Raw genomic sequence first — 22153 nt, forward strand, 5'->3', positions numbered from 1 at the left:
CCAGTGTGTGTCCTGATGCAGGAGACCAATCTCCCTGGAGTTCTTCCTCTGCTTCCCTGCAATCACATACAAAGTAGAACAGAAACAAGTGGCATGACAAAAGTGTCCAGATCAAGTCCCCAGTGATACCTCACAGTCAGTGGCTTTAATAAATTTGAAGCCTGAAATGGTAGTCAGGCCTGCGACTTGGTCCCAAGGGGAGCCAGAGCAGCAGTAAGCCAAAGAAGTCCTTGTTTTCCAAGAGGTGGCTTCCTTTTCACATGCCAGGACCCCTTCAGGATCATCCTCAGAAAGGGTTGCAGAAAAACAAGACCTTTCTAAGGAGGCAGCATTTTCACAGAATCACAGAGTGGGTAAGGCTGGAAGGACCACAATGGGTCATCTGGTCCAACCTTCCTGCTCAAGCACATTACATAGGATTGCGTCCAGACGGTTCTTGAATATCTCCAGAGAGGGAGACTCCACAACCTCTCTGGGCAATCTGTTCCAGTGCACAGTCACCTGCACAGCAAAGAAGTTTTTCCTCATATTCAGGTGGAACTTCCTGTGCGTCAGTTTCTGTCCATTCCCTCTTGTTCTATTGCTCCACACCACCAAGAGGAGCCTGGATCCATCCCCTTGTCACCCTCCCTTCAGATACTTATATACATTGATAAGGTCCCCTCTCAGTCATCTCTTCTGAAGGCTGAATAGGCCCAGCTCCCTGAGCCTTTCCTCGTAAGAGAGGTGCTCCAGTCCTCTCATCACCCAGGCCTCCAGGTGCATCAGGCCTCTCATCAGAACAGGTCTTTTCCTCTTCTAACATCAGTCTCCTCAATTATAGCAGGGTCCCCTACATCTCTGTGATTGCCCTGGTGGAAGTTTCTTCCCTTTTTCTCCTTACCTATTGCCCAGTCCTGCCATACTTCCCGGGAGATGCTTGTGGAGAGGAAGATGGCTTTAGGGGTGCTTTGGAAGAACCTGCTCCATCTCTGCCAGAAACAAAATGCGCTCTGCTGCTGGCACCTTCTGTCTAGTGGGATTTTAACACTGCCCAAAACAGTGTGGAACTGGAAAACAAGAATGAAAACAAAGCAAAACCCAGAACCATTGCACACACGACTAAGCACCATACCAGCTGAGCTCCCTTTGCCTTCTCCCAGGTGTTGCTGGAAGCTGCAAATGATACCCATTTTATCCAACTAGTTTAAGCTCTCTCAAAGCCTGATATGAGGCCAAGGTGTTCACAAACTCAAACTGCAGGATATTCCAGTGCCAATCCCATAATCAGCCATTTTTGCTTAGCCATAACTGTGCTGCAAAGTGCATTTGGCTGCTCACCTCTCATCACTTGGGTGGGTAGTGAACAGGCAATGACAGACACACACCAACAGCCTGCTCCTAGCCTGCCTCAAGCAGAGGGAGCAGTAGGTCTCATATTTGAAAAGATCCCGAGGTATCATAAACATGCTGCTGTTTCCCTTTACAGCAACATTTCTGTCTCTGATTGCATATGCAACCACCAGGGCACAGGCTATAAAGCCCAAGCCTGCAGTTAATAGAGATCTGTCTGCATTTCTAGATGTTTGTTACCATAGCAGCATCACAGTACTTTTTAGCTTGTTTTGTTGCTTTTGTTTTTTTTTTAAAGCTGGGTTCTTATCCAGTGCAAACAGAGCCAGTTCCCTGTTATGCAAGAAGGAAACCTCATAGTGTGCTTGTAGATGTGGCAGGGCCTCCTACCTGGGAGCAGGGTGCTAAGAGAAGATGCTCAGCTCCTGCCTTGGTCCCACTGTGATTGAAGGGCTCTGCCACTTCACTCACCAAAGCCATTTCTGATGCTTGCACCCACCATGGTGTTGCTTCCTACCCACGCTGATGAGCACCACACCTCTGCACCGCTTACCTCCCGAGGAGCCCTTGTGATAACTTTTCTCAGAACACCCAACAGATTGCTATGAGCATCCACTTTCAGCTTCTCCCTTAAACAGCTCAGCCAAAAGCAGCTTACATGACCAGCACAAATAACGTAAAGTAAACTTTTCCATCAATCCCAGAGTCTGCTCCAGGGTCTGATAATGATCTACAGTAGCCTTAAAACACCTATAATAAGAGTGTTTTCCCAATCAACAAACATTGATCAACAGCTTGGTTTTCAGCATGTCATTCACAGGCTACTCCAATGAATGTGAAAAAGACGAAAAAAGTGGATTGCCAGACATTTACTCCTCAAAAATAACTAACCATTGTCATGTTCAGAGTCAAGGGTATCCAAAGGAAAATCCTTCCAGAAGCAGAAAGAAGATTTCCTTTATCTTTGTTAAGAGTCAAACACCTGGTCCATTTAGGTAATCTTGGAAAGCTGATTCTTTCTCAACCAATGCCTCAACTAGGTGGAGCAGAAAAGCTTTGCAGCACACTTCATCAGAAATCAGTTAAGTTAAACAACAGAAAAGACTCACACCATCAAATTTTTGGAAGTTAGATCCATAATGAAATGGAGCAATTTTTGCACACCTATCTTGCTGATGTGCTACAACTGCACACTACCCATTTCTGTGTGACTGTTCACAGAGGATTACTGCCTGGTACTGTTCCTGCAAATGAATTGCTTAAATGCAGGCAGCAGAACTTTGTACTGCAACACTAAAGGCCTGGAGTTGATAGATATCTGTCAGTCATGAGGAACAAGAGAATGAATAGTTTTCTTAGAGGAAAGTAGAAAGGTATTTTTCAAAAGTCCACTGGTCTTTAATCACAGATTAGGGAAGAAATAATTTTTCTCATCACAGAAGTGTAAGTAATTTTTTCCTCACTGAAAGCAAAATTGTAGCATGAGAAGGACTGCTTCAGAAATGGCTGGTTTTGAGAGAGACAACTGACACAGACCACACACCACAGCGAAGGCAACAGTAATTTATATCTCTGCATTAAGCAGTCTCAACAGTTCAAATCCTACTCTGCCAGGTCTAAGATGATGATAGGTGTCAAGAGAAAAGACATACCTATTTCAAGGAGGCTCATTAACTTGGGAACACTAAAATATCTAACAAAATCTCATGGGCTGAGGTACTACAACTTCACTTAGCCATCACAAGTAAATGCTCATTTATTGTGGTTTTAATCAAAGGACTTGAAAGTGCTTCACTAGCTTTTGCTGGTGGAGCCTCTGTTGCAAGGCTCAGAGACCATCTCCAGCTAAACAGGGTCTACCTGCTCCAAATCACTGCTGCCCTGGTTACTTCACCAAAGGATGTACACATGAGTGAACCCATCATGACCAAGCCCACCCTCACAGAGGAGAGTAACCTGGCTTGTCCCCAGCTCTTGGATGTCCCAAGTCCTGCTGAGGGATTCCCCAGACAAGAGAAGCTCGGGAGGAAGGAAGGTAGCTGGGTCCTGCAGCCCTCTGCTCCACCATTCATTTCTGCAGGATGGCTCTGAGGATTTTAAATTAAAGGTGTTCAAGACGAATCTTTGCTTGGTGGGGACAGAAGTGCATCAGCCAAATTGATCAGGTTTGGTCTCTTAGTAGGTATGTCAATTCCACTGGCAAGTACAGGGAGGCATTCTGACATCCAGTGCTTTTGCTCAGGCATCCAAATGGCTTATCGCTATTTCCTTTGTACCATTCAGAGCCGTAGGAGAAAAACTAGATATGAATTACTACTTTAAACAAACTAGGAAAATAAATACAAAGATGATGAAAATCCTCCGTACTGAAAAAGTCTCTGCAGAACAAGGCTGTCAGTATACACCCACACAAATAACACATGCATATCTCCCAGACAACTCAATTCAGAAACTGTGCATGTACTCACACCTCAGGTTTCCTAAAAAAATATTGTCCCTTTTTTGCCTCATATAAAAGGGAGGAAGATCTATGGGGATGTTTAAATAGCTGCTGTTCTCTGCAGTCTAGAGCCAGGGGCAAAAGCACAAGGAAACAGAGTTGGTCTTATCTTGCCACAGTGCAATATGCTTCCCAGCCAAATTAGCTTTCTTTATCCATCCTGTCAGGCCCCCTACAAGCTCTCCCCATTCCATGCCACTTAGATGCACTGAGTCAGAGGTTGTGAGACTTCTCTATTTCTGTGTTAATATTCACTCTCTGGCCTATGTAGCCATATAGGGCAGTGGCTCAAACTGCAAGGACATTTCCAGCAAGGCTGCTCCAGCAGCCCTTGGAGCTGAACTACAGGTTGCTAGTCCAAATAGCACCTTTCCACCTTGTCCTCCACTCAGTGCTCACCTAGAGCTGGGGATGCAGCAACTACTCCCAAAACCGACCACCTAGTAGCATCTTAACAGATGAAAACTCATACAAGTACTCCATCACCCATCAGATACACCTTTAACAGACTCCTCCTATTATAACATAAAGACCAATATTGCCAGAACCAATTTCCAAATGACTGATAAATTTTGGAGGGAAGTAGCAAATGGAAAAAGTATATAGAGAACACCCATCCCCACCCTCTCTCTTCCTATACACATCCACCCCTTCGATTTCTTCCCAGAGCACTGTGTTAACCTGTGTGAAGAAGTAAGTTTTTAACAAAGAGGGAAAGGAACTCCCTCAACTTCTTTTAGTTAATAATGGCATTATGTTACCCTTCATTGCACACTTTCACATTACCAGGCAAGTAACAGTCATTATCCCTCTCATAGCCCCTGGTTAATACGAGGTTAACAAAAGGAATTCTCTTTGCAATCAACCCATCTGAAGCAAAACATTCCCAGAATGATGTCTTCACCTCCGCTCAAGTGCTTTAACCTTGAGTACAAACACCAGTGGCAAAAAAATTAGATTTTGTAGAGCAAAATTAGATTTCCTCAGGGACCACAGCCAGCATCCAGCTAAGATGGCTTTTTGCTTCTCCTGTTTCCCCCTAAAGTCCTTCCAAACACAACTCACATCCCACAGTGTCTTCTCAGTCCAGTTACTAGACTCTGTCTCTAGACCAATCATGACCTAGCAGGGCCCCCATCTCCTGCAGGTATGGGGCTGTACTGGCTCAGCCTCTGCCTCTCTCACAGCCCAAAGGGGAGGCAGTACCCAGGGACAAGAAAATGAAGGCATCCTTTGCAGACAGATGGAGTGATAATTTGGTAAGACTACTTTCTTCTGTATTTCTTGCCCTCTCAAGCACTGTCCCCACTGGCAGTTGGCAAAATCTGGAAAAACGGCATAGTCGTTTATTGTAACTCGCAGAGCAAAATACAGTATTAGTGCCTTATCAGAGCAAGAGGAGCAGTAATAATTGCCTGCAGGCTCTCAAATCAAATATTCTTGCTTCTTTTAGCAAGCTACCAGAGCTGCCAGTTGCATGGCCCCAGCAAGATCTTTCGGAGGACACAAACAATTATGTTCACAAGACTGAAGTGATGTCTTGAGGAGCCCTTGAGAAGTGATTAACCCTTCCTTTCCATCTCAGTTGAAAGGGAAAACTGCAAAGCAGAAAACAGCTTCATCAAACACCTACTTCCACATTTACCCAAGTCTTTCTCCCAAAAGACGTTTCAAATCTAAAACCCACAGTGTTTATTTAATTAACTGCTTCCAGCAGTGCAAAGCACTCATAGATGAGCCGATTTTCATTAAACACATGGACAAGTATTCATCTCCAGTAATACCACTGATCACCTAGCTTTTGTGCTTAAAGGACAGAAGCAGCTGAAAACCCCAACTTCTACATACTGTGAGAAACAGAGTGGGAAGTGGCCCAGTGCAGCAGAAGTGTGCCCAACTGTTACACGCTGGTCTCCTCAAAACACACTCTGTTCTTCCTGTAAGTCCTGTCTGCCTCTGTCTGACTCACTGGCATTGTTCCCCAGGGCTCCAGGGTCGAGAGCAAAATCTTAGCCAAGTTAAAAGAGGGCTCAAAACTCATCTCTGAGACAGCTTCCATACATTCACTCCCTTTTTAGTCAGGGAAGAAAACATTTCTCCTTAGCAATCTGTTTATACCATGATATCCATTCGGAGAGGAAGAAAGGAGACAAACCAGCTAAAAGAAAATTTCCCCAAGGAGATAGATGGGGATTATTGGCTGAAAAAAACTAGTAAAATCAATTCTTCAGTAGTCCAATAGTTCCTGCTAGCTTAAGAGGACTCTGCTGTACCCCCCCGGCAAGCATTTCAAATAACTCTTATGTGATTTATAGCCAGCAAGATATTCTTGCTTTATTCTCTACGAAAGACACAGACCCTTAAAAACCCGAAGGTGAACAATTAATCCTCAGCACTAGAAGTTAAGCTTCACACAGAAGAACCCAATAAGCAATTTTTAATCTCAAATTATTGAGCTTTGCAAACAATGGACTTTCTCTTTCAATGTTTTCAAACTGGTATCCCTTAGTCATCTGAGAGAGAGCAGAAAGGAGAGAAAGCAGGGTGCCCCAAACCAAGCTGTTCATTTTGAAATTATCATAGTAAATTATTTCCTTGCACTCTATGCCTTTGTTTGCTAGTGTCAGTATGGGAGAAAACAGATATTTTAGGAGAGGGCTGCTGTTAAAAATTTAAACACACCATTATTTTCCCCTTTATCCCTGCATATCTAGATATTTTTGAATATTCAAGTTTTAAGCATCTCCTAATCAACAGATAACAATCCTTATGGAGCTACTTCAACTCAAAAATCAGTAGTTCATCAAGCAATTAAAAGCATAATAGTGGCAGCACAACAATATCATATGGAACCTCATCTCCTTCTGCAGACATCAAGGATTGCCACATTTCATATAGTAAAAAACAACAGACATGTTTCTGTTGATGTAATTAATCTCTATTCCCTGACATAATAACAAGAGAACAATGCCCATGTTTATGATGAATTCTTCTAATTAAGAACGCTGTGCAAATGCCATGTGTTTCAAATGAGGGATTTTGTCTAAACCAGGAACCCAGTTCAAGGATAAAATTCAGCTGCGTAGCACAAATCACAGGGACACATTTCCTACTGCCAGGCAGGAGCCAATGAACCATTCCCAGACAACTCGTTACTGTCTGCAGCATTTGAGCCACTCATTACAAGGGCCTTCACCTCGCAGCACTGCAAGATGTCCCACTTGCAAACAGAGACCTGAGCACTCTCAATGCTGCATCCTAAAGACACCCAAGAGGAGAGGTGTCATCCTTTGGGGGCAAAGAATGCTATCGCTGTGCATCAGAGGGGTATATTCACTTCAATTTTCCTTATTACCCCTGTTCTCCCTGCAAAAAATCCATGGCTATTTAAACATGCACTGAAGCTCTAAGGAAGGTGATGTCAGTTAAATGCCCAGTGGGAAAGACATTCAAAGAGAAAGTCAATGGAGAATGAGCAATCAGGATAAATCAAGACTTTAACCTTTCTGAGCCTTCCTCAGACTCTTGATCTGTAAAAGAAGATACTTAAGCATCTACCACATTTCTGAAGAGTCAAGTGCCCATGACCTGTCAATGTAAAAAATGTTTATTACTAAAAGTACCAAATGATGTATTTCAATGTTATTGTCTGTGGATTGTTTTACCTGTAAAAATCTTTTGATGCTGCTACAAATCTGTTTAATGTAGATATACAGGTTTGCTTTCAACCTGTACATTTCTAGTAGATAGATTCTTTGCTTGGTGCAATATCCAAGTCCTAACTAATCTGACACTAGTAATTAAGTCATAACTATAGCAGCCAGTACCCCAGTTTCTGGTGCATAAAACAGCAGTTTGTTTATTGACCAGCAGAGAAAAACCTGGCTGCCTAGCAGCTGAATCAGATGGGAGCAGCCCCTTCCCAATGCAGCAAAGAAAACTTTCAAGGACAGTCATCCCCTACCCGCTGCCCTCTGGGGTAACACAAGTAAGCCATGACATACAGCCAGGTCACTTAATACAACAGGAAAAAATCCATTGATAGGGCTTCCCTTGCTTGAATGGAAGGCAGGATGTTAATTTAGCTCTGAAGGAGCAGATAGGCCTCTCTAACAGCAGCCCTCTCCTCCTAAATCACACTTCTTTAAAAAGGGGGTTGGGGCCAAGTTCTTTGTATGGCAGGGAGCAGCCAGCTCCAGCCCCATCACATCTTTCCTTCTGGTTCCAGACATTGAGCATTCAAACTGGCTCAATACAGACTAAAACCACACTGTTGTACATCCTGCATATTATATTATATTATATTATCAACCTATTTAACAGGACAGAGGAAAGGAAGAGCTATTGGATGGTTTCTGTATCTCCTAAAACAAGTCAGAAGCTCCAAGAGCTTCTTCATGGGCCATTTCTACAGGAGGCAGCCAGCATCTGCAGGGAGGCTGCAGTTATTTTAACATCTCCACTTTCTGTGACCTATGCAAACACCAAAATACTTGTAAAGAGGAAATAAATAAAAAAACCCAACTTCTTTTTTAATAAACTCAAATAGCTGAAGTGACGAGGTAAGAGACAATATTAAGAGCCTACATTTCAGCAAACATTTAATTGTTTTAAATATATATTTTAGTACTTCCACACCCCCTCTGTATTAGGAGAACATACTAAAGAAAAAAATGTCCTTGCACCCCATGCTTCTTTGTACACCTTTCTCATCCCAAGGAAGCACCAAGAAAGCTCCTCAAATTCAGATAAGCTAGTCCAGCAAACCAAGAAGAATATTGTTGATCACCATCACACTCTCAGAAATTTACAAAATCAATTTAATTAAAGCTAAGAGAGTTTTTTTTAAACAGGTTTTTGAGAAATGCACTGCAATAAGTTCTTTCAGGTCAACACTTACTTAAAGAACAGTACAAATACCTTCATCCTTGTCAGACTTGATGTCTGTCCTGAGGACAGATAGCTGAGCTACCCTCTAATATCAAAGACATTCCCATACAGTTGCTTTTCACATACACTTTGGTAAGGCTGGAGGTACTGAACTGGCAGAAGCATTGCACATAGTTCTTCTGGAACCAAAGCCTACAGGGAGCCTGAATGGCCCTACCAAGTAGGTGGGAATTTTTGACTTACCCTTCTCAGGAGCAAAGGTAATTCCTTTACATCATCAGGGTTTTTGATCTATGTTGGCCATTTTTCCCCCTCAAGTAAGTCTAAAGAGCCATTTCTCTTACAGTGCAGAGCCATTCTGAAAAACCAATTCTGCAGAACCACTTCTGTCCCACAGCCATCACCCCAATAGAACCATATGGAGATACTCGAGAAGCAACAGCAAGCCTGTGTCAAACAGGACAGACTTACCTAAGGACTCTGAGCTGCTTGCAGCTGTCAGGAGCTTCCTTGAGGTAGCATGTTGCTGCTGACCTAGAAAAAATACTCATCACCTCTCTGATCAGGAGAGACGCTCTTCAGCATGCCTCACAGAGTGGGTTATCCAGCCCAGGTGCAGACTATACCCCAGGAGCCTCACTCTTAGACTGCAAAGTTTCGCCTGCTGCATTACAGAATTGCTGGCAACAAATATTACCCAATACCACTTGCCAAAGCAACGGGGGTAAATGCGTGGTCATCCATTTGTAACTTCTCATCATCTATCTGATGTTGCTCAGACTGCTAGAGTCTGAATACCCCTTCTCAACACAAATTTGGGTATGCAGCAGCAGCAGTGGATGCCCTACATTGAGACTCCTATTTGAAGGGAAATGAGTACAATCAGCTGAATTCACCGCTGTAAAATTCTGCTGCTACAAAAGTAGACATTGCTGTTTTTGCTTGCATTTGACTATTAATAACCTGTGGGGAAAAGGCCATATGCCCAGTCAGATGGCATTGCCCGTGACAACGTGTGCTACATGCCACTAGCCACGCATATAAGCATTTCAGCATCCAGGCTCTCATGTTGTTATCTATCTGTGTAAAGAACTTTGTAGCAAGACAAAAACCAAGAACACACAAACACCAGGAACATAGATGCAGATGAAAACACACTTCTTCTTCAGAGAGAACAATTAAAAGTGTTACAGTGTATTTTCCATCCCGAAGATCTAATTACAGAAGATACTGCTTTAAGCACTGAACTAGAAGCCAGACAATGGTTACAACGTCATGCGGCATTGAAAACAATATAACATGGGGAACCACACTTTACCCTGATTAAGTTGAGAATTTAACTCTCCAAAAGCAGAATTGAGACTGAAGAAGCAGCATCAGCCCCAGGGAGCTCAGCTGGTTGCAACCCCAGCCTGCTAAGGAGTGTTTCAACACCATTTAGTATTAGGGCTGAAGTGGGAAAACCTGAAGTCCACCTTCCAGAGCTCAGAAAACACCCTGATATTTATTCCTGTCCAGCCTGGAAAGGCAGCTTATCACGACAAGAAGTCATGTTGCTAAGTGGTAGCAGGTTTAATAATTAACATTTGCACATACAGGAATCATTTAGAAGCTTTTTCTAACCTGTCTCCCCATTTCCTCTCCCAGCAGCTTATCCTCAAATGCTGCTTCTTCCTCCAAAATGAATGCATAGAAAGCAATGCACAGCAAAACCTGAGTTGGCATTTGGGATAACTGAGGTAATCAGGGGGAGGGGATTTCCCAACACCCCACTCCAGCCACAAGCCAAATTTGTTCCCTCTAAGCTGTCCTAGCCTGCTCAGGTTACACACACTAAGTGCCAAAGCAGCTTTAGGTGGCCAACCCATCACTGACCACAGAAATTACAAGAAGTGGGGAGATGGTACAAATATATCATCAAGGCTAAAAGTAGTGAGGTACAGCCAGTTACAATAGTAGGTACCAGAGGGCAAACTGAGTTTTGATTGTCTCTTAGTAGAGGTGGAATCCAGCAGAAAGTTCTTGGAATAAGCGCTGGTACACAGTTAATATCCAAGCTGTCTTGGCTTCACTGGTAATTTCAGCAGAGTTAACAACCAGAGGTTAGCAGATCTCAATCATACCTTTGCTTCCTTTCAGCAGAGATAGGGGCTTAACCTCAGCTCTTCACCAGGAACTGGGGTAAAGAATACTTTCTATCCCCAACTCTTTACCTTACTCATCTGCAGAGGCTATACATTCCAAGACAGAAGCCATCTTTTCTGTTCACATTTCATCCTGTGCAGAAGATCCCCCAGTCTGGATATCCAAAGAGATTGGCAGATAATCAGGAAGCATCCAGCAGCATAAGACTTGTGTGAGGTCTTGGGTAGGAAAAAGACAAATGGGACATCTCAGGCAACTCTGATGTGTAAATTGCTTGGAAAAGGATGGCACAGCAACTGATAACTCCAGGGAGGCCTGTGGTAGGCCCTAACAGTTTATTATTCTCCATGCCTTACTCTCCCATCCCAGAAGAGACCCAAAACAAGTCTCTCACATACAGAAAGAGCCTGCTACAGAGAAACACATCCAACTGTGAGCTACGCTATGCACTCCCCTGGCACACAGAGTTACAGCTGGGGCAGGGGAAAAGCTGGCGGCTGCCTGAGTGGCTGAGTTTTCACAGAGACCAGCTTCTCTTCATATCTCTCCTTTTGCACCTGAATCCTCAGCACACAGTCAACCCCCACCCAGCTCTTGCCAAGCAGACATGGGTAATGGCTGGAGTCACTTCCATCACAACCTCGTGCAGGTCAACCTATTGAGTAATATTTGTTGCCAGTAATTCTGTAATGCAGCTGAGCCCACCCCAGGCCAAGCAGCATTTGACTCTGAAAGGGCTCCCAGCCGACAGGCAGTGACCAAAGGCATCTAAATTTACCCCTATCAGATATGAGACAATGATATGGGAATTAACCTTGGGGAAAAAAATGTTAAACAGAAAAGTTAAAGCAAATTCTGACCTCAATAGAAATATTTTTCATTCAAATCCAACTCACCTACTCAAGACCATAAAGATATGAAATATCAAAATAACCTTCTGGCAACTTGCTTCATGGCTATCCTTGGCACAGAGAATGGTGAAGATCACAACTAAAGATTCACACAGGGCCAGCAAGTTAAATATAGCAGTGGGAGGTGTATTTCTAGTGGAACGATAAAAGCAGTAACAGAAAGTTGGATAAGTAAATTGATGATGCATTGTGGATACTTGAAATTTACTTAGTCTTAATGAATCTGTCACAAGACTTAAGTTTAGCAATTTCCTGGATATTTAATAAATACCATGTGCAGCATTATTTCCTAATTTCTCAGATTCGCTGCTATATAAACTAGAGAAGTTCAAATGGTCACCCTGCATTTCTGCTTTCTAACAGTTCTATGTATTCTGCCACAGTGAACAGCATCACCCACCTACACCCACCTACCCTACCCTCTACCCACCCCCTCCACAAAAAGTCAAGATATTGCATTTAAAGTTTAGATTTTGGATTCTGCTGAAGCTGAGCTGAAGGAACTGTGCAGATGAGTACTGGGTTTTCTGAACATGCAGCCCACTGGCAGCAGCAAGTTCCTTTCATGCACTCATCATCTGGGGAACTAGAAAATGTCTTACAAGGCTCCTGCTCTAATGGTGCAGGAGACACAGAAAAATAAGAAGGGAATCCCTTCATAAACTCAGTTCCATTTGAACTCTCCCCCCCGCAGCTCTTGGTCCTGTCCAACTGACTGCCAGGAGTCCCTGCTCCTGCTTACCAGGCAATCTGTGGACACAGACTAATGCCAGTGTGTCAGGCAGCTGCCACAGCTCAGGAGGTCACAGAGCATCCTGTGCAGACTCTGCAATACAGGCACAATAGGGTAGGGAGAGTTTTCTCACCCCTTCTTCAGCACTTGCAGTGCTGCTAATACCTATTTATCCCTTCCTGGTCCTTCTTTATGATGTCTCTTAGGACATATTGGGCAAAAGCAGAAGAAAAATACAGAGCATTCCAATCCCCTTTAAGCTCAATGCAACAATTATAATCCTCTAAGTAAAAGGAAAGAGGGGGAAAAATGAGATGGACTGTGACAGGTTGGGAGGACTAAATCCCTGTTAACTAGGGCACCAAGATTTAAAGGGCTCAGCTTTGCACACATCAAATGTCTCTAACAAGGTCCTCACAGTACACTGTCCTTGACAATTCCTCGGTGCAAGCGAGAGTTGATAAGACCCACTGCCCTGAGGAAGCTGTCAGTGGGCAAGAGGACTCTATTGCCACGGCACTGCCATGCCATGACTAATGCATCCAAAACCATGAGGATGGCAGAAGAACTCAGGCAGCCCTTTTGATTTCCAGATACAAGAGGCAGCAAAGGTCGGAGTGGTAACAATCACACAGGGTAGCACTACACAAATAACAGTTGAACAGCAGCAGAAAGAAGAATGTAGCAATAACCTATATTTCACATTAGCCCTGCCACATACAATTATTTGAATCACCCCATCATGTTTCCTTTAACTCCAGCACATCTTTCCTGAAGGTGAGATTTTGGGCCCAACAAAATTAATGAGCAAATAATTTACAATTCATAATTTTTAATAATGCTGTAAGGAGATTGATGCAGGCAGATCAGCAGACTTTTCCTATTACCAGATGTGACTCAATCTGTATCCTGTGCTGTAAGGACAGTGTTTATTTTCATTGTAAACCCCCTCCTTGTGGGTCGCCTAACGTGAGATTTGTATCTGTTCACGGACCTGACTTAAAAAAAACCTTTCACGCTCAGACAAAGGCAGCCTTTGATAGGTGCTTGGGCTGCCTCTCCAAGGCCAGAACTCACTTGACTGCATCTTATCATCATCGCCTGAACTGACAGATTCATAGCTAGTCCTCAAGGAACACTGATTTCCCAGGTCTTCCCAAAGTATCTTTGGGACTGCCCAGCCAGTGTGGTCCAGTTTTCCCAACACAGACTGCCTGGAAATGCCCCCCAGGGTCACTCAACAAGCAGGCATGGCACAGCAATCTGGCATTTCAAGGTATGGCACAACCAGACTTAGACTACCCAAATGCAGAGAGGATGCAAATAGATGCCAAGTTCACTCAGATTTGCTCCAACAGATTTTTTGAAAGGGTTACCTCATTGCAGAGCATCCATCCTTCTGGTGCCAACCCAAGTTCAGTATAAACACCACATTGCACTCTGAGCAATGAGGGAAATACGACTGTGCTCACCCCAGCCTGCAGCTGGTACTGCCAGGGAAGCCAGCTCTGCAAGTGTAGCACCAGCAGGGATGTGGCAACTCAGCATCACTATGGCAGGGATAGGGTTGTGACCTACCTGTTTGTCAGTGTTCCTATGAACCCAGCCTGAGATCACTGTGAGAGACTGTGTCCTATCTTTAGGCATAAAATAGGTAGTTCAAACTAACTGAGACATGTCAGAAGGTTGGGAGACACATACAGCCTACTCTATCAGCAGCCTGGTGGCTGGTAGTTCCTACTACTATCTGAAAAATCTCCTAGAAAGGAATAAAGAAAGAAAACTCAACAAAAATTACAAGCATATTATAGCACCTGGGAAACACAGCATGATCACACTCACCAGGAGTCTACAGTGAGCACTTGCAACATTCACATTTGCTAACTTCAATGCATTACTATTAATTTCTACAATTTCATAAGACTTTGGGAAACTACATAAGAAACACAGAATTTTTTCAACTTCATTGTGTGGATGTGATGGCTCCCATTTGCACTGCCACTCTATCCATATTCCTGCATTCAGAGACTTAACTGACCAGTTACCCAAGGAGCTACGCTGCTTTTGCAGCTCTTACACACTCTTCCTCATTTATTACGCTTTTTACTGCATACTTGGTACCAAAAGGTACAAAGTTACAGCATGGCATTACTGGGCATGACACACTCTGGTACGAGATACTTTGTTCAGGGCACTCAGCATGCAAGCAGATGGAAAGCATAATTTCTTACAATTTTGTCCTGCAGAAAGATTTTTTTCAGAGTGTGGTTTGAAAAACCACCACACAGAGAATCTCTGAAGACACCTTCATTTATTAGAAGCAGTTTTCCAGCCAAGCTCTAACTGTTTCAGGGCTGTTATCCAAAACAAAAAGGGAAGAAAAATATTCCTTTCTTTTCCTCACAGGCACACAAAATGGACGATGCAGGATTCAGCACAGGTGCTTTCTCTCTCTGCTACGCTAAAACAAAGTCTCCTCGAAAGGATCATATTTCAGCTTATAAGACAAAAAATTTGGAAAGTGGGAGAAGGAAAACAAGAGGTTAAAGGAGATAATTTTCTGCAGCTTTAGCCAAATGTCATCAGTGATCGTTCTATAACAGTCAGAAGTTAGAGCACTATCCCAGCCTGAAGCCTTGAAGCCTGAAGTGCAAAGTCAACTCTACAGCTCCATCATGGCAGGACGACCAACCAAGCCTTATGTGACCAGCCAAAACAGCTTCCCGGCCCAGGGGCAGCCCCATGTGGCAGCTTCATTCGCATCCTGGGGACGCACAGGGCTCAGACACCAGCAGTGCTGCGAGACCTGCACTGGCACAGCAGAGGGGGTTGAAGTAGGTCTCTGCAGAGATGATGCCCCTGAAGTAGCAGAAACAAAGTAGCTCCAAAGGGAGCACACAGCTGTCTATCAAAACCCCAGCCTCTACTAACACTGAGAAACTACCTATATGCTCAAAGCACATCACAACATAGGTAATTTCTCTGCAAAGATGAGGCCCAAGAGACCACTATATTTTTTTTTACTTTGTTTTTGATTTTGTTTTAAATGAACTCCTATATATCTCAGTGTCTCTGCATCCACCAGCACAACCGGGACCTGGAAATCTGAAGTGAACAGTCCCCCTACAGTCCTTTATCACTTTTATAAGTTGCAAGAATATATGCTTATAAAAACACAGTGGAAGACAGCAACAGGAAAGATACAAACTTTCCTAATAAACCCTGTTGTTCAGTGACAGAGCAGTCCATGCTGTGCCTTTAATACTTTCCTCTTGCAGCAGATTGGCCCTGACCTGCTGCATTTCTGCTAATCCATTGCTGGTTCAAAGGTATACAAAGGGAGAACTCAACCAAATATTTTGCTAAGGTTATCTCTCTCATCTCCAGTCCTTTACAAAACTTGCAAGCTAAGCCTCCCAAAAGCCCTGTGAAGCAGATAAAATCTCCATTTTAGACTTTGGGGAAACTGAGGCATGTAAAGAGCCTGTAAGGAAGATGAGTTTGCAGCTCAGTCAATAAGCCAGTTCAGCTCCCTATCCATGGGTTTCACTTTAGTTTTATCTTTCCCTTAATGTGGTAGTATGGGCTGTGTTGTGGATCATGGCCTCTGAGCTAGGCCTCTACAGACAGAACAGCAGGGACAGCTGACATGACAACCCCAAAGAGCCGACAGCCCTACTGCAGGAGCTGGCAGGTAGGGCTAGAGGAGCACAAGGGAGCTGCAAAAATGACCAAAACAGGAAAGAGAGGGTGAGGTCCTGGGACTGTCACTGAGGTGACATTGAATAGGAACAACCAGCTGGCATCCTGTGGGGAGCCAAGGAAGAGCAAGAAATCCCACCTTGCCAGGCTCTGCCCTGGGGCTTCCCCTGCAGACAGGACAAAATGCACAGCACAAGTGAACTCCACTGACACGCATGCTTCATACCCAGCACATTCACCTCTGTTTGTTTCATTGCCTTTGTGCTACTCTGCATGTTTTTCTAACAGGAGTAATTGTCATTTTCAGCACTCCAAAATGGGCAGTCCCAGTTCAGCGCCACAAAACCACAGTGAAACAAAACCACATTTTCTCCCCTTGACCTTCAAGAGACTCAGCCTGTTTGCCTCAGGATGAAGTGTCTGGACCAAGTTTCAAACATCAAACAGCAACCTGAGATGTCTCCCAAAGCATTCCATTTCCAGCAGCACTGCTAAATTTTTAGCTTTTAAATCTTAAGGCAATTTTGTATATGCAAAGACAAATCTAACTGGGGAAGCAGCTGCATACTAAAGAATGCTTCAGCTAGCTAAAACTTGCAACTGTTTCACTCACTAGTTTAATGGAAAGGCTATAGTAAAATACATCATCTTCAGGAGCACTACACTTGCTCCCCCCTCACATCTACACCCTGTCCCAGGCTGCCCAGATCACCATGTTCTCCAAGCCCCAGCTACCTCACTGCAGCTACAGCATCACTTTGATTAACAAATAAGGCCAGTGTTGCAAACTGGATTTTATTAGTATTACTATTGTGAACCATTTCTTTTATTTTATTTTTTAATGCACCACATGGGCCACTGGGACAAATTAATACAAAATAATGTTCTGTCGTTTAGGCAAACAGCAGTCATTCCCACATTTTTAAAACATAAACACTGTAAATAAAATATTAAACTGTCAAACCGTCCTTGAATCTTCCTCCTGCAGTAATACCCTCAGAGAAACAGTTACCAAGTCATCCTTCCCCAGGGAGCTGGCACAGGCCTCTCACATGCCATAAGAGAGATCCCACAGAGATCCAAAAAAATCAGTGTTGCAGGGGTCTTGCCGCAGCAGGAATGGCTGCCACAAAACCCCAAGCATTAAGGGCTGTGTCCCCCACCCTAATATAAACTGGGAAGAGCAGAGGCCATATAGTTGCAGGGAAGAGCCAGGCAGGTGCTGAATTTTGGCAGGGGAATGGGCCAGGCTGAACATCACAAACAAACCCAACAACTGGCAGGAGCACCTTCACCTACAAAAGCATTGGCACTGCAACCTACAGCTTCTTTCCCATCTCACTTCCAACACTCATGATATTTGCAGAGTCACAGAGAGCAGAACTGTTTTGCAGACTGGTAAGATGGAGAGTTCACAAGTGTGTAAATTGACATGCAGCCACCCAGCATAAGAGCAGAAAGAAACCCATATAGCCACATTCCTGATCTTGGCCCCAAAAGGCAGGAGACTCAAGAGGGAGCAACCTGGTATGAGTAAAATGGTAAGGAGCTTGCTGAAATGGACTGTGGCATCTCATTAAATATTAGGCCTTCTCCTCCACAGCACAGCAGGACATGAAATCAAGCCTGACAATATGCCAATGAAAGGAATTAGTGCTCTTCCCCCTCTTGTTGAGTTTGTTGGAGGTTTTTTATTTATTTAGGATCTACCTCAATTCCTAGAGTTACATGCCTGAGGCTACAAGACCTGCGTCCAGGTAGGCACACATGCGGGAGCCTTAATGGGATGCAAGTCCTTGAAAATGGTATCATTTAGCAAACCATGAAAGTTGCAGGATGTCCCAGTTGTTAGAAAAACAGCATCCCCTGAAAGCTATGCACAGAGGAAACGTGATGAAGGGATGAGAATAAAATCATTCATGAATACACAGTGAACACAGCACCTGCTCCACAGGATTCAGATACCCACGGCCAAAGGCAACACAAAACAAATGCAGCAGAGCACACTGTTTGGCCAAGTTAGTTAGGTGTACCAGGGTCTGAAGAACATATATCAAGGGGCTCTTACATGGTGCTTAAATGTGCTAGTTTGACAACTCAGAGAAGCAGGTAGACCCCAGCCACTGCTGATTCTCTAGCTAAATAAGATGGGGGAATCAAACAATTGACATCTTTCTTCACCAGCTTTTTCGATGCTTTCAGATACTTCCTGTTCTCAGCAAAGCATCCCAGAGGAGTCTCCTGCTTGCTGTCTCACCACAGGCAGTGAGGTTTTGCAGAGCATTTAGAAAGCCTTTGCTATAAGGAAATAAGACACCTTGATCTCATCTCCCCAGTGCTCATTTTACATGGCTGAGCAATGAGGCAGGGAACAACCAGGAGGGCTGAGCCCAGGCAACCTGAGCCAGCATTACAATATAGGGTCTCTCCACTGCCAAACAGGCTCTAGTGGGGTCACAGAGGAAATACACAGGTCACAAAAGTTGGCAGGACAAACACAAGAGACAACATACCTGCTCCAAAGAGCAACTGACAAAGATAACAGGCATCATATCTGCTCCAAAGAGCAACTGGGCACCAGCCTAACAAAATTCAGAGCATTTAAATAACAGTACTCTTCTGTCTCCATCTTTCAGGTAAGTTGCTGCTTTCATGACACCTAAGAGAAGTGAGCAAGATGGAGAAGCCCATGGGCAGCCTCACATCCAGCTTTTGACTGGGAAATGGGAGCAAATACTCCCACCCTCAGCTTACGGTCAGCCAACAGAAAAATTCCTCTTTCAAAGCTACTACCAACCACCCCTCTCACTAACAAGCTTTGCCCACACGGCAGCAATAGCCTTGCTCTCTTCAGCAGGACACAAGTATGCTGGACAAGCTTCCCATGCCACAATCTTTAGAGGTGGAAGAACAGATGGGCTCTGCCATCAGTGCCATACTAAAGCAGACAAGCAGTATGAGGTAGACAGTGTAGGAAAGATGCCAAAACCCTTCCAAAGACACACTGCAAAACCTCTGGTCCTCGAAAATTTCCTGGAGGACAGGACAACTTTTTGCCTGGGAGGGACAGAAAAGGAAGAAGTCTATCCTTCAGAAACACTCAACACACAAACCAACTGCCAGAGCTGTGCTCCAAAATAAAAATGCATTCCTGGGACTGTGGTTACTCACTCATGTTTCCATCCTCCGTGGCAAGTGGAAGGGGAAGCATGCAGGGGCTCAGTGTGTCACCAAGTCAGCCCTGACATTTACCAATTTCTGAATTTTTATTTCAGGCATCTCTAGGGCCTGTTTGTTTCAACACTATTGCAGAGAGACCACATGTCAAGATTTCTATGTATAAAGAAGAGATCTGTAGGATCACTTTCAATACATGAGCTGCTTCTGAGACACTGATTTCTGATAGCCCCATGCCCCAACTTAAATATTCAAAGATTTCCCTTGCTGACTCCGGGAATCAGACAACCAGATTTTAAGTTTAAAGTTGTGCTAATAAACATGAGGTCAACAAGTAAGAAATCAGTTTCAAGCTGAGACTTGCAATCAACTACAGTGTTTACCTGAGGTGATTTTTATTCTTCACATTGAGAGAGAATAAAGAAGAAAACTACAAGCCCAGAAAACACTTCAATTTTTAAAACCATGCAATGCACCTTCATTTGCCAAGGATTTGAAATGTCATAGCATAGATACAAGAGCAGAACTCTTGGACACACTCATCCAAAAGAAAGATTTTTTTTCCTTTTTCCCAGACAAAAGAGCAGCCAGTTTTAAAAAACTGAAAAAATATTTTCCATAGACTCATAAGTCACAAGTCACTCTTATTTGCAGATGAGCCCGAACCTGAACTCCAAAACCATCACTCATGAGGAGCAGAGGAAACCAAAAAATGGTTAAAATGGACAGCTTGTCTCAGTGGCTACTCAGGGATACAAGAAGCAGGCAGAGCACAGGCACGCCCCCCCCTTACACAAGACTGCCATTACACATTACCACGACAGTCAAGGAACCTAACTTTGATGGGAATTAACTCAGGGTCCAGGGCTCTACACTGCCAAAGGACAGCTGCTTCTCTAGATTCGTTATATCTCCAGCAGAGCAATTGATGTGGCACATTTTCCATGTTGGCTGGGACAGGGCAGTGGGCCTTGCCACAGCCCACATGTCAGGCAGTCAGATGAAGCCGGGCCATGCTGAGGGCCACGTGCACAGCTACAGCCCTGGTGTAACCAGCCCTGCAGGCTCACACAGCTAACTCGGCCACAGGACCAACTGCTCAGACCCAGCTAGATGCCACCCCCTGTGGGGGTTATCCCCAGGCCCCTGCCAACCTTCCCACCCCATACCCACCTACAGTCGCTTCCCTGATTCTGGCCCCAGCAGCTCAGGCAGACGCCATGGCCCAGTTGGCTCGTTATGTGCATCGCAGTGAAGCACATCAAGTTCTCCATAGCCATGGCACTGCATAGTTACAGGAGTACACATATTGTATTTTACCAGATTGCCTCTCACAGCAACCCACCAAACCCTAGGGAAACCATTCTGCATGCATGAGGGGAAGCCCAAATACCACAAACCCCTCCTGTTTCTCTTCTCTATGTAAATGGATCGTGGCAGGTCAGAATGTCATATTTCCACCATGCCCCACTGTCAGGTGCATCAGGAGAGGGTCCTCCTTCATCTCAGCTGCTGACTGCTCGGGGGTCAGGACATACTGGAGGGGGCTGGCACATCTTGGGATTCCAGTGACAGAGGGAGAGGAGAGGCAAAGGACAAATATTTTTCCTTGCTAAGGGATTTCAGGCATGGAGCAGAGCTGGGATGCTTTACATCATTTTGAGAACAGGACCAGATCTGGAGTGGCTGTTGCGTGGTGCTACATCTTGTAAGGAGAGGCTTTGTGGTTAGCCATGAGCACATACTGCCTCCCCCCAAACAGCAGCAATATAACAATGTGTGGCGCTGCCACAGCATCCTCCTCCCGAGGATTTTAAGGTGCTTGGCAGATGATATGGACTCGGGCAACCTCACAAGCCCTCTGAGAGGGAGTAAAGTAAACACTATAAAAACCCAGAAGGGATAAGCAGTGAAATGGAAGAATAAAACTGCCAGAGCAGCTTGTTCAAGCACACACAAGAAATCAGGGGCTCAGGGACAGCTTCCTCTGCCACTAAGGTGGAATCAAAAAGACAGGAGTGCTCTAAATCCTCTGTTTATTCAACTCAGCCCTGGCCAGCCTGAGATCATTTTCCTGAGAGCCTAAAGGGCTACAGCAATAACAGGACTCGCACAGAGCTCCTCACCTCACTGTACTAATTTCCACAGTCCTGCTCCATAGAGGAGGATGCACAGAGATCCATAGAGATGCACAGCAGAGCAGCTTGAACTGCTGGAAGCCCACGGCCCTAGCAAGCAGGAAATAAACATCCTTACTCTGCCCATGAGCCTCAGTTTTGACTTTTGAGTTTTGGCAGCTGCAAACAATGGCCAAGGGTCTCATCTGAAGGGTTTCCACCCTGCTGCCTGAAGGCTGGGAGTGTTCTGACAGCATTTTCCAAACATTCATAAGGCTTTCCAAATACTCATACATACATCTTCCACCCCCACTTTACAGCTGGCGAAAAGAGAGACAGCCAAAAACCCCAGTGCCAGTCAAGGGAGGAAGTGGAGAGCCCCAGCGCCCGGTCCCTGCCCCAACTCTGACCAGGCTGCTGCTTTTGTTCGCTTCCATGTGTGCATAACCAGCTGACAAATGGATTTGCAGCCAAAGAGTGACACACAGTGCAGTTCCCAAACTGCTTCAGCTCCCGGGAACAGTATTGCTGGGCCACTTTTTGCTCCAGGGGCTGGTTTATTTTTTATGAAGCTATTGCCTAGAGTTGGGAGAGCTTTACTGATGCTGTTATACAGGCTGAAGGGAGGACAAATCACCTTCATAGA

This window comes from Manacus vitellinus, unplaced genomic scaffold (assembly GCF_001715985.3).
Source record: "Manacus vitellinus isolate BGI_N305 unplaced genomic scaffold, ASM171598v3 scaffold_6_pilon, whole genome shotgun sequence".
Lineage (NCBI taxonomy): Eukaryota > Metazoa > Chordata > Aves > Passeriformes > Pipridae > Manacus > Manacus vitellinus.